Source organism: Nerophis lumbriciformis, linkage group LG06 (assembly GCF_033978685.3).
Source record: "Nerophis lumbriciformis linkage group LG06, RoL_Nlum_v2.1, whole genome shotgun sequence".
NCBI classification, from domain to species: domain Eukaryota; kingdom Metazoa; phylum Chordata; class Actinopteri; order Syngnathiformes; family Syngnathidae; genus Nerophis; species Nerophis lumbriciformis.
In genome coordinates this window covers 48,085,736-48,099,434 of record NC_084553.2, presented here as the reverse complement: position 1 = coordinate 48,099,434, position 13,699 = coordinate 48,085,736, and the positions used below count along the sequence as shown (strand labels likewise).

The following is a 13,699-nucleotide window of genomic DNA, read 5'->3' as shown; positions in this document are numbered from 1 at the left end:
TGTACAGTAGAAAGTTCCTGCCAGAAGCTGAGAAGTTGATACACCCAGAGATGGCACAAAAGACACGAAGAGACGCTTGTTTGCTGCACTTTTTTTTAACTCTTCATGAAGATTATGATTCATTTTTCATCTAAACCGGAAGCTGTAAACGTTGTCAGCATCAGTCAGCATCCCAGTGAGAGCAGACATTGTACAGTAAGTCCTTAGTGCATCCCTTTGTGAACCTTGTATTGTTTATTTGAAATCTGGATTGGATTGGATGGAGTAGGTGTTTGTTTTATCGTGTTCGAAGTTTGTATATATTATTCAGCTCTTGGCAATACTGCTGCGTTATGCTTTATGTTTGTTGTTGAAGGGAAAAGCAAACATCGCGATGTGTCTGTGAAATAGACACGCCGCCGTATACTTAAAATGAGCGAAACATTACATGTTATTATGTATGTGCCTGTTACTACATTTCATATATTGTTACAGCATGTATATAAAACAACGATGAAGGATTTTGGATGTTTTTTTAGAACCATTGTAAGCTGACTTTTGCTATTGTTTATTTACGAGTTAGAATGCATTAAAAGAAATGTGTTTTTGTCTCATGTAAGGATTGTGAAGGAGAGACAAAATTCCAAAAAAGTGCAGTTCACCTTGAAACTATATAAGCATAAACATACTCTGTTAGATTGGTAAGGTCCTTCCATGATGATAATGTAAAACATAAACACACATTGAACTATTCTGGAATTTCACGTATGAAAATATCCTGTAGAGCTTGGTGTATCTCTTTCCAATAGTCCTTTATGGTGGAGCAGTCCCAGAAAACATGGTAGTGATTTGCATTTGAATTCCCACAATTTCTCCAGAAACGTGAAATACCCCTCGAAGGTAAAACTTTGTTTTTTGGACATGTACCTCAGGACTGGCTGAAGAAAGATAAACACTTAATGAATATCCTACTGGTGGCTTGTAAAAAGACCATTACTAGGAAATGGATATCCCAGGAGAGCCGAACTTTGAAGCAATGGATGGAAACCACAATGGACATATATAAAATGGAGAAGATAACTGCCTTTATTAATTATAAATTGGAGAAATTTACTTCATACTGGAAAAATTGGGTCAACTATGTCACGCCCCATAAACCTGACTTTAATTTTTTGAATTAGTGATTGTACTGCAAAAAAAAACAAAAAAAAACAACAAGGGATTACTCCCTATATGTGTATATGTATGTATGTATATATATGTTTATATATGTATGTGTATGTAGATATATATAAATATATATATATATTTATCTGTTTATATTTTATTTTATTTATTATTACTATTAAAGTATTATTATTTCCTTTGTTTTGTTGTTGTTTTTGTGTTTTTTTTTTGTTTTGTTTATTTAATCGATGTATTTGTAGATATTACTTTGTTTTTTTTGTTTCTTTCTTTTTTTGGGGGGGTGTGGTATGGATGGGATACAAACAAAAATATTTTGACATTTAGGGCAGACAATAGATATATGATTTATGTGAATATGATGTAATGGATAGGAATGTCTGATGCTGGATGTCAATAAAAAAAAAAAGAAAAAAAAAAAAAAAGAACTATTCTGGAAGTTTCCCCAAGGATCTTCTCTCCAGTAGTCTTCTAACTAACACTGAACCCTGTTCCAGGTAAACAGAAGTATGCAAATGAATTGTTTCCATAGAAGCTTATCTGTATATTCGTTGTGCAACATGTAAAAGATACATCATAATTATCCATTCCTGTGGAGAGAACTTGTGTGGGATATGTTTGATCCTTGTGGTAATGATCTTTAAGCATTACCGAGGTTTAACTTGCTTGCTCATTATCCTGAATTCTTCCGCAAAACGTTTTTTTTTTTTTTTTTTGTAAGTTTCATGGTCTCATCTCTGTTGTTTGTCTTTGATGGCTTTTCTGATTGTTCTCGGGGTGCTGCGGTGTCATAAAGCAGCAACCCCGCTGTTCTTTTTTGGTCTAATGTTCCTTCCGATGTACAAATTAGAAGGAACGTTGCAAACTCAGACTACACGGCGCTTTGATTTCAGTGTAGATGGAAGAGCTGGGTGGAGGGTGAAGAATTAGCCGAAGAGATTGAATCCGCCTTATTTTTCACATGAACAAGCGCTGATAGTCCACTCAAAGGTGCTGTTTGCAGCTTGCTCAAAGCAAAAAAAATATATAACAAGAACACCATTGGCGAGCTTAGGTTACCATTTGTGGTGTAACGGCACACATTTGTTTTACAATTGTCTATATTTTTCCCTAATTACTGAGTGTATGTAATAAAATTAATTATAATAATTGCTGTTTGGGCGGTCACTCACCCGGTCTCGTCAGGAGTGTGTGCACACATACAAAATTAGTCCAAAAGAAGCAGCGAACAATTTGCAGTCATGTTATTGTTTATGATAGAATATACCGTATTTTCCGGACTATAGAGCGCATTGGTAAATTGATATATTTTTCAATGTATTAGCCGCACCGCACTATAAACCGCAGATGTACATGTTCCGAAATGAGTTATTTACACAGTAAGATTTCATAAATGTTTATTTACATATCATGTCTGTAACGCGGCAGTAAAACGGCTGATCAACAAAACAGAACTCATCTTCATGGACCCGCCAGCTGCGGAAGCTACTGGGTCCAATCAGCTTAACAGACTCAATAACTCCACGGGGATGTTTTGGGGAATTTACAAATCGGAAACAATACAAATATAATGCCATTGTAAGGTAATAATACCAACACAGATACTCGTAAATGTGTTAGCATATTAGCTAATGCTAACGACGCTAGCCTGATTTGCAATTCTAGTAGGAATTGAGTGTTGAATGCCCTATGTGCCCTATTTCTATGTGCCCTATTTCAGTGAAACTGAAATGCTTGAATATCCAGAGTGAGTGGAATGTGTGGATGTTGGATTGGTTCGAATCGGTTGAGAAATGTGGGATATGGACAGTTTTGATTATTTGCCCATTCATTTTAAATGGGGGGGGGGGACTTCCTGGTAATTCCGAGTAATGAGGGGATTTTTTGAACCGGGAAATATGCTGGCTTGAATGTCCAGGGTGAGTGGAGTGTGTGGATGGTGGAACGGTTCAAATCGGATGAGAAATGTGGGATATGCAGTAGATTGTATAATGCCCATTTATTGTCAATGGGGAGAAAATACCGGGAAATTCCAGGGTAACAGGGAATTTTGGGAATAGGAAATGGTTTGCGTTCGATATATCGGAAGAGCAGTGTGGGTGGATGGTTGAAAGGTCAGAATCGGGTTTAAAAATGGCGCAAAAGTTTGAGAATTTAGGGCATTGCAGAACTATGAATAGGTTCATTCATTTGAATGGGAATTTCCTAGAAATTTGGGAATTTTGGGAAAACCGGGAATTTATGGAAATAAAGATAATACCACAATTGTCCTAGATGATATGAATGGGTTGGTGTTATAATTTTTGGAATCGGTTAAAAATGTTGACATAGTAACAGTTTGAATTTTAATTGGTATTTCGGAATTCCTGGAATTTTGGGAAAACCGGGAATTTGTACGAAAAAAAGGTTTTGTACCAGCTAAGAGGAATGTTTTGAAAGTGGAATGGTCAAAAATGTGGACTGTGAAAACTTTCCAGGAAGAGGTGAAAATAGAGCTTTGGAAAACCGGGAAATCTGCAAATTCCTGGAATTGTTTTGAACTTGGAAAATAGTAGTTCGATTTTCCGAGGTAAGTGGAGTGTATGGATGGTTGAATGGTTCAAATTGGTTGAGAAATGTGGGAATGGCCCTATCATTTTTTAATGGAAAAATTGTCCCGGAAAACCGGGAATTCTGATTTGAATTTTGGGGAGCTCACGATTCCCGGTCGATGTATAATAATAATAATAATAATAATAATAATAATAAATAAATACATTTTTGGTGTAGAATCTTATATGTGTGAATGCTTTGGCAGGTAAGTAATGCCTCTTGTTGTTTAAAATTCTAACTTTAATTTTCACTTCAATAATAGTGCCGTCGTAAATCATATTTTCATGACGGTCTACATCATTAGGGCTATTCAACTCAAATTTTATGGGGACAATTTTTTCATAACATTTTTTTTTGTTTTTTTTGCATGAAAACTCATACTAGGTGTGTACATTTCTTCAAAGACAGCATGTTTTGTTGTCAAGTTCACTACGTTCACACAAATCTGATCTTTTTAGTGGCCGTTCAAATGACATAAAAATGCGATTTCTAATGTGAATGCAATCTGACCCAGATGCAGACATGACGTCATGATGTAAAAAGGGCTTCCACTGTCAGTACTGGCGCATTTGTGGCAATTTCAAGGATTTGTTGCAGTCAAAGTCAACATTTTCTGAAGTGAATTATTGCGTGTCGAAGATTAAAAAGGGAGAGGACGAGTATTTTGTCTCCGGCAGTTTCACGGGATAATTTGCTTCGATGTTTGCTTGAAGCGCGTGTCTGTGGGCGAGCAGTCGGTGACAGGAGTGGTGGAACTTTGACGTGACTTCCTGAAATATTATTTCCACCTGTTTTCTGCTTCATTGTCAAATAATTATTTTGTCACCGTCTATTTTGGCGAATAAGTACGACGCTTATCGCTTATTGATGACGTTCTGGTCACATAGACTGTGTTTACACCGCAGGACAAAGTGGCCCAAATCAATTTTTTGTAAATCAGATTTTTTTCCATCTGACTGTTTACACTGTAAGTAAAATGTGATCTTTATCAGACTTCAGTGTAAACACGCACAGGCCCCAATGTGGCCCCAATGTGGCCATGACATCCTTTGGATGCACACTTCGATGAAGTGAAAACAAAGGAAATTGCTACTACTACAAAATAAAATTAAACCTTAAAAATGATTTTTTTTTTTACGTGAAAATAAATGAAAGTAATACAATGTATGAATGGATGTATATAGTGTAATATATTTGGGAGGGTTCTAATTTGTTAATGGCTGTTAAGTAGAGGAGACACGGACAGCGTAGATCTACGGGAGCTTTATTTTTCAACTCACATGTACAAACCCCGTTTCCATATGAGTTGGGAAATTGTGTTAGATGTAAATATAAACGGAATACAATGATTTGCAAATCATTTTCAACCCATATTCAGTTGAATATGCTACAAAGACAACATATTTGATGTTCAAAAAATATTTCTGCAAATAATCATTAACTTTAGAATTTGATGCCAGCAACACGTGACAAAGAAGTTGGGAAAGGTGGCAATAAATACTGATAAAGTTGAGGAATGCTCATCAAACACTTACTTGGAACATCCCACAGGTGTGCAAGCTAATTGGGAACAGGTGGGTGCCATGATTGGGTATGAAAACAGTTTCCCAAAAAATGCTCAGTCTTTCACAAGAAAGGATGGGGCGAGGTACACCCCTTTGTCAACAACTGTGTGAGCTAATAGTCAAACAGTTTAAGAACAACGTTTCTCAAAGTGCAATTGCAAGAAATTTAGGGATTTCAACATCTACGGTCCATAATATCATCAAAAGGTTCAGAGAATCCGGAGAAATCACTCCACGTAAGCGGCATGGCCGGAAACCAACATTGAATGACCGTGACCTTCGATCCCTCAGACGGCACTGTATCTGCACTGTAAAACCGACATCAATCTCTAAAGGATATCACCACATGGGCTCAGAAACACTTCAGAAAACCACTGTCACTAAATACAGTTGGTCGCTACATCTGTAAGTGCAAGTTAAAGCTCTACTGTAGAAAAGCGAAAGCCATTTATCCACAACATCCAGAAACGTCGCCGGCTTTTCTGGGCCCGAGATCATCTAAGATGGACTAACGCAAAGTGGAAAAGTGTTCTGTGGTCTGACGAGTCCACATTTCAAATTGTTTTTGGAAATATTCGACATCGTGTCATCCGGACCAAAGGGGAAGCAAACCATCCAGACTGTTATCGACGCAAAGTTCAAAAGCCAGCATCTGTGATGGTATGGGGGTGCATTAGTGCCCAAGGCATGGGTAACTTACACATCTGCGAAGGCCCCATTAATGCTGAAAGGTACATACAGGTTTTGGAACAACATATGCTGCCATCTAAGCGCCGTCTTTTTCATGGACGCCCCTGCTTATTTCAGCAAGACAATGCCAAGCCACATTCAGCACGTGTTACAACAGCGTGGCTTCGTAAAAAAGAGAGTGCGGGTACTTTCCTGGTCCTCCTACAGTCCAGACCTGTCTCCCATCGAAAATGTGTGGCGCATTATGAAGCGTAAAATACGACAGCGGAGACCCCGGACTGTTGAACGACTGAAGCTGGCCGCGCCCGGGGATCATTTTTGGTGATTTAACCCCCAATTCCAACCCTTGATGCTGAGTGCCAAGCAGGGAGGGTCCCATTTTTATAAAGTACCACTGATAGTCACACACACACACACACACACACACACACACACACACACACACACACACACACACACACACACACACACACACACACACAAGGTGTGGTGAAATTACCCTCTGCATTTGACCCATCCCCTTGTTTCACCCCCTGGGAGGTGAGGGGAGCAGTGAGCAGCACCGGTGGCCTCGCTCGGGAATCGTTTTGGTGATTTAACCCCCAATTCCAACCCTTGATGCTAAACTCGTATAACACTCAAAAGTGCAGATTTCAGCCATTGAAATACTTTCTATAGTTCAAGGCTTACGGTAATTTAAAAACAACACTGCATATCATAATGGCAGCTACAGTTTTAATGTTAAAAAATCATCAAAATGCACACAAATGTTTTTTTATTTCTGTGCTTGTGAACACATCATGTACTGCGACCAAAGATCCACTACAAAAAAATAAAGTTAATCATAGCTCTCTATACAACACAATACTACAAGTTTGTCATCCACATTTTTGTGTTGTTTTGAGTCGATTTTTCTTGTGGGACGACGTGAACACACCAATGGACTGGAGTTGGCCCACGGGCCGCCAATATGAAGACAGAAGCGTTGTTTGAAGCTACTCTTTGAAGTACATTTTCTAATGGGTTGATTGGAGGACCACCACATAGCATGCATGTCAAAACAGTGTTGTATTTTCATTCGGTGGATGACAAGTTCATTTACAGTCCCCTTCCGACAAGAAACAAAAGGCTGCAAAAAGATACGATTAGAGTGAGATAAAGTGAATGTGAAGTTTCTGATAATTCAGAGTCGAATATCTGTATCTATTTTGATTTGACATTTTGCAGCTCTTTGCAATGCCCTCAGGGTTTTTCCACTCAGAAGGCATCTTCGCCAGCCTGTTAAAATCGCGCACAGTCGTCTCAATTAGAATGTGCGGATAAAGCCGGCAAAATGAAGTATTTCTGTAAATTGTCAAATGCTTCAAAATGCACCGAGACGTCCTAAGCCGTTCAAGTTCCAGAATCAAAAGAGATCCGTGACATGCTTCGACACGCACAAGAAAGGTCTTCATGTGGCACGGAGTACCAGTAGGATCTTCTTATTAGCCTTCGTGGCTGTCCTCGGGTCCGATACGCCAACCGTGAACCAGAATGAAATGATACTCTTCTCATCTTTTTTCATCAAGGAAGTCATGCATGCAGATCCTACAGACTGACTACAATAATACATCTGCAAGAAGAGACACTCTAGACAGAGGAAATAGTGGCAAACGGAGGAAAACAGGAAAAGGAAACAAGACAAGACAGGAAGTAATACAGGAAACAAATATTATGTGAGTTCATACAGACCCAGTTTCCATATGAGTTGGGAAATTGTGTTAGATGTAAATACAAACGGAATACAATGATTTGCAAATCCTTTTCAACCCATATTCAATTGAATGCACTACAAAGACAAGATATTTGATGTTCAAACTCATAAACTTTATTTTTTTTTTGCAAATAATAATTAACTTAGAATTTCATGGCTGCAACACGTGACAAAGTAGTTGGGAAAGGGCATGTTCACCACTGTGTTACATGGCCTTTCCTTTTAACAACACTCAGTAAACGTTTGGGAACTGAGGAGACACATTTTTTAAGCTTCTCAGGTGGAATTCTTTCCCATTCTTGCTTGATGTACAGCTTAAGTTGTTCAACAGTCCGGGGGTCTCCGTTGTGGTATTTTAGGCTTCATAATGCACCAAACATTTTCAATGGGAGACAGGTCTGGACTACAGGCAGGCCAGTCTAGTACCCACACTCTTTTACTATGAAGCCACGTTGATGTAACATGTGGCTTGGCATTGTCTTGCTGAAATAAGCAGGGGCGTCCATGGTAACGTTGCTTGGATGGCAACATATGTTGCTCCAAAACCTGTATGTACCTTTCAGCATTAATGGTGCCTTCACAGATGTGTAAGTTACCCATGTCTTGGGCACTAATACACCCCCATACCATCACAGATGCTGGCTTTTCAACTTTGCGCCTATAACAATCCGGATGGTTCTTTTCCTCTTTGGTCCGGAGGACACGACGTCCACAGTTTCCAAAAACAATTTGAAATGTGGACTCGTCAGACCACAGAACACTTTTCCACTTTGTATCAGTCCATCTTAGATGAGCTCAGGCCCAGCGAAGCCGACGGCATTTGTTGTTGTTGATAAACGGTTTTCACCTTGCATAGGAGAGTTTTAACTTGCACTTACAGATGTATCGACCAACTGTAGTTACTGACAGTGGGTTTCTGAAGTGTTCCTGAGCCCATGTGGTGATATCCTTTACACACTGATGTCGCTTGTTGATGCAGTACAGCCTGAGGGATCGAAGGTCACGGGCTTAGCTGCTTACGTGCAGTGATTTTTCCAGATTCTCTGAACCCTTTGATGATGTTACAGACCGTAGATGGTGAAATCCCTAAATTCCTTGCAAAAGCTGGTTGAGAAAGGTTTTTCTTAAACTGTTCAACAATTTGCTCACGCATTTGTTGACAAAGTGGTGACCCTCGCCCCATCCTTGTTTGTGAATGACTGAGCATTTCATGGAATCTACTTTTATACCCAATCATGGCACCCACCTGTTCCCAATTAGCCCGCACACCTGTGGGATGTTCCAAATAAGTGTTTGATGAGCATTCCTCAACTTTATCAGTATTTTTTTTGCCACCTTTCCCAACTTCTTTGTCACGTGTTGCTGGCATCAAATTCTAAAGTTAATGATTATTTGCAAAAAAAAAAAAGTTTATCAGTTTGAACATCAAATATGTTGTCTTTGTAGCATATTCAACTGAATGTGGGTTGAAAAGGATTTGCAAATCATTGTATTCCGTTTATATTTACATCTAACACAATTTCCCAACTCATATGGAAACGGGGTTTGTACCATACCAACATGACAAGAGGGACTTTTTTTTTTGGGGGGGGGGAATATATTTGCTCCTTTTTAGCCATATTTTATATTTTTTCTGTATTATTTCTGAACCAGTTTTTTTTTTTTATGTTCAATTTTAAAAATTCTAATAAAAATGTCGGTCAATCAGATGCTGGGAATTATTTCTTCAAGTTAGGACAAAATGTCCACACTAAGCTCCATTATATTCATCATTTTTAACTGCATTTTCTAATTCCATGGTTTAATTTTGGAGTGTGTGTGTGGCAGTGCAGTAAGTCAACCTGACACTGCAGAAAAACATAACAGTGCATCGAAATTCATTTTATTATGGGCCTGTTGCAATGCAAGCACCCATTAATATGCTGCTAAGCAGCAGTGAATGCAATGCAAGCAGCCCATATTATTATTGCTCATACTTCAACTTTTATTATTATATTTTTTCTATCTTATTCTGCCGCAAATAATACGAGGCGAACCGGCCAACGAACCCCCACTTATGTTATACCGTCGGAAAAATCTCGTTTGCGCCAACGGTAGTACTTTAAGTTGGGAACATTTCATGTTTCCACGGCGACGCTATTCACGAACGAAAAAAAACTAATTTTGGAACCGTTTACCCCAGAGTCATATAACTTGGTATGTGACACTTGTTAACTGTTAGCATGCAAACTTTAGCATGCTAGCCAGCTAACTCCAGCATGCTAACTTTTTCATCAAATTTTACAATTGTTTTTCTCTATTTCCGCAGCCATGCACCTTACAGTCACGTAACGTGTTATATGAAACATGCTAACTGTTAGCATGCTAATGTTAAAACACATGTTACATTTTCATGCATTTTCATGTCAGCATGCTAACATTTTAGGCTAGCTCTGTAGCTCATTTTGTACAGTTACGCTCAAAACTCACGGATTCGGACACTAGGCACCATTTCCAGAGGTCCAAGGCACATCAAAATTTACGCGGGAATTTTCTAGTTGCTAATACGATGCATATTTTTATGACATATATTTATTCATACCCAGCCTACTAAAATGTATTGTATGGAAAATATCTAATTCCATGTGAATCTTTTGATTAAATGGGCATTTAAATGGTCAAAATAAACATCATCATTTTTTTATTTTTTTATTTTTTGACTCAAGTTGATGTGGGATTTGAGCAAAGTAAAAATAATTATAAAAATGTTACAGCCGTTCAATTCTTAATTGTCCTTGCTGTTGCAAGAGTTGACTTAAGTGTAATAACTAAACATGAAAGCACAAATTTAACATATTGTTACACATTGTTTATGCCCTGCATGGTTGGTTTTTGTGGGGTATTTTTTTTTAGCAGATTTACACAAAAAACACACAACTGCAAACTTTGTGGGCAGGTGGCACATTTTATGAACAATAATTTCACAGGGGGACACAAATGAGCAGACTTCTGCTGTAATACCGCATGGACCCAAGTATAAGACCACCCTACTGTACGACAATACCTCTTTTTCAAGACCATTGTATGGAAATAATGATAATTAATAACAAATACAATGCAATAAAACAATATATTATATTTCTTCGCTGCTGGACTCTTGGCTCTGTTTTATTTATCGCCAATATCTTAAAACCCTGAATATAAAACAGACTTTATTAACAATATTAATATTGTTGGGTAGCCTGCAAATACAGTAACAATGGTGATTATTTAATTGTATTTATTAACTGTACAGTCGGAAGGGTATTTCAATGACCCCATTCGTCTCGGTTTACCCGACAGATGAAACGTGACGAATGGTAGGGGTGGCTAGTTCACGATCCACTTTAGCTGCCAGATGGCAGTAGAGTGTTGAATATATATATTAGGTCCGGTGGCCATGGATGAAGTGCTGGCTGTGCATCGGTTGGGGACATCTCTGTGCTAATGACCCGTCTCCTCTTAAGATGGTGTCCTGCTGGCCCCACTATGGACTGGACTCTCACTATTATGTTAGATCTACTATGGACTGGACTTTCACAATATTATGTCAGACCCACTCGACGTCCATTGCATCCGGTCTCCCCTAGAGCTCACCCTCATATGCGGTCCTCTCCAAGGTTTCTCATAGTCATTCACATCGACGTCCCATTGGGGTTGTGAGTTTTTCCTTGCCCTTATGTGGGCTCTGTACCGCAGATGTCGTTGTGGCTTGTGCAGCCCTTTGAGACACTTGTGATTTAGGGCTATATAAATAAACATTGATTGATTGAATATCTTAAAATGTGTTTTCTAGGAATTGTAATTTTGACCACAGCGTCAGTTGCTTTGTCGAGTGGCGCTTTCCATTATTTTCAGCAGACTGCATTGTGCAAAATGATGAACTTCCACCCAGGAATGGGGGCCATATGAATCCGAATCCCTTCCCTACTGTATGTGCATGTGTTGACACTGTCTTAAAGACTAAGACTACACAAAATTAAATAAACAAATCTGGGTTTGATGTTTTTGGAATCCTCCACTGTGCTTTCATCTCTTGTTTTTAATTGCCAAATGTTTCCCACCCTCGCCTCAAATAATCTAGCGTTTCCGTAAAAAGGACTTCCTGTTCGGCTGCTCCGTTTTAATATCCTGTTCTCTTGCCTATTTGTAACGATTTCTCAAAGCTAATAACCCCCCTCACCATCACCCACCCCCCTATCTTCCAGGAGTCGCAGCTGGACGGCCAAGGTTGGAGATGAGTCTGGCGGCTAAATCCCACACCTCCACCTACGGAATCCATCAACCTGGCTGACTATTTCCGGCGTCCTCGGCGGACTGTCAAGGCGGTCGCCTGAGCCCAAGATGAGTCCATCATCGTCTTTCCGAGGCGCTCCCTCGAGTGTCCGTCAAAACACATCATGCGCCATTATGTACTCTATTGCCCTTCCGTCCTTTTTTGTCCGTCCGTCTCTACGGAAGACACGGAGTGGGAATGTGCTCCAGTAGGTCCTATTCAACGTGCTATGCAAATGAGGAGACAACTCCTTTTTTATATGCCGGAGATTTTTTTTTGAAGAGAAACCCTTTGCTCATTTCACCGTCATCATTGCCGCGAGACACGAGCCGCTGTTCGCCATTAGTCCCGCACTTGCTAATTAGCTTCTGTCGCCCGGGTAACTGGTATCTGTCAGTGTCTGCTCCCCTGCTATCTTGTGGAAACCGGAGGCGATTGTAATTGAATGCCAGCTTAGCGCCGGCAAACTGCAAACGGTGCACGGGACACACCCCGACTGCCTTATACGCGTTGTTTTTGATGGTCACAAGCGCTTGGTCTCCTCAGCATTAACCAGCATAGAGGTTTTATTATTGCTTTACAGGTACCGAAAGGTCCACGTACGAACGCCAAAGACTGTGCAGACTTTGCATTAAAGGGACAAAATTAAGCCACTTTGTCATTTGTTACTGTGTATTCTAACCCCTTCTAATGCACCTAGACCAGGGGTGTCAAACTCAAATAAAGAGTGGGCCAAAATTTAAAACTGAACAAAGCCGCGGGCCAAGGTTGAACAAATTAACCTTTTTAATAGGCACCCAAACAAGTTTTGCATTGAATATTGAACAAGCAAGGCTTATATAACTTTATAGTGACATGCAAAATCGAATTTCAAATAATAATAATAATAATAAAAAAATATCAATGGCATATCAAATACAATTTAAATAAAAATTGAATGCCTCTTTTCTTTTTGCAGCCTTCTGAGGTAAATATCAACATTAACTTTTTCCACAGGCTAATAAATTTGAAAATAAAATAAGGAATAAACCAACCATTCAGGACTTTAAACTGCTCAGTTTGCAATACACTGATCTAATCTGATGTGCCCAAGCCAGATACCTGACATCTTTTCTTGGATGCTAGTTCATTAATGTCGGGGCTCAGGCTTTGAGCTGAGGCAACCTTCATTATCGAACGAAGGTGTTCATCAGTCATTATATCTCGTATTCCAAAGTCTTGGGGGCGTGCCTTTCAGGCACTGCTTTTAACGTCCTCTACGAGCTGTCGTCACGGCCGCTTTTCATCCTTCCTAAACACGTGCCGGCCCAGTCACAACATATGAGCGGCTTCTAAACACACACATACGCGAATGCAACGCATACTTCATCAACAGCGATACACTGAGAGTGGCCGTATAAGCAACTTTAACATTGCTAGAAATGTGCTCCACACTGTGAATCCACACCAAACAAGAGTGACAAACACATTTTGGGAGAACATCTGCACAGTAACACAACATAAACACAACAGAACAAATACCCAGAACCCTTTGGAACACTAACTCTTCCGGGGGACTACAATATACAAACCCCCCCCACACACACACACACCTTGTAGCGTCCCGGAAGAGTTAGTGCTGCAAAGGATTCTGGGTATTTG

The 13,699-nt window shown here is 39.5% G+C and overlaps 1 protein-coding gene across 2 annotated transcripts in view; it reads left to right on the top strand.

Moving 5' to 3' along the window:
- Positions 1 to 12,707, top strand: part of cd276 (CD276 molecule) — a 233,282-nt gene extending 220,575 nt beyond the window's left edge. For both annotated transcript variants that reach the window (XM_061964477.2, XM_061964476.2), the window contains one exon: positions 11,991 to 12,707. The gene's annotated coding sequence lies outside the window, so the exon portion shown is untranslated. The remainder of the gene's footprint in view (positions 1 to 11,990) is intronic.
- The last annotated feature ends 992 nt before the right edge of the window (positions 12,708 to 13,699 follow it).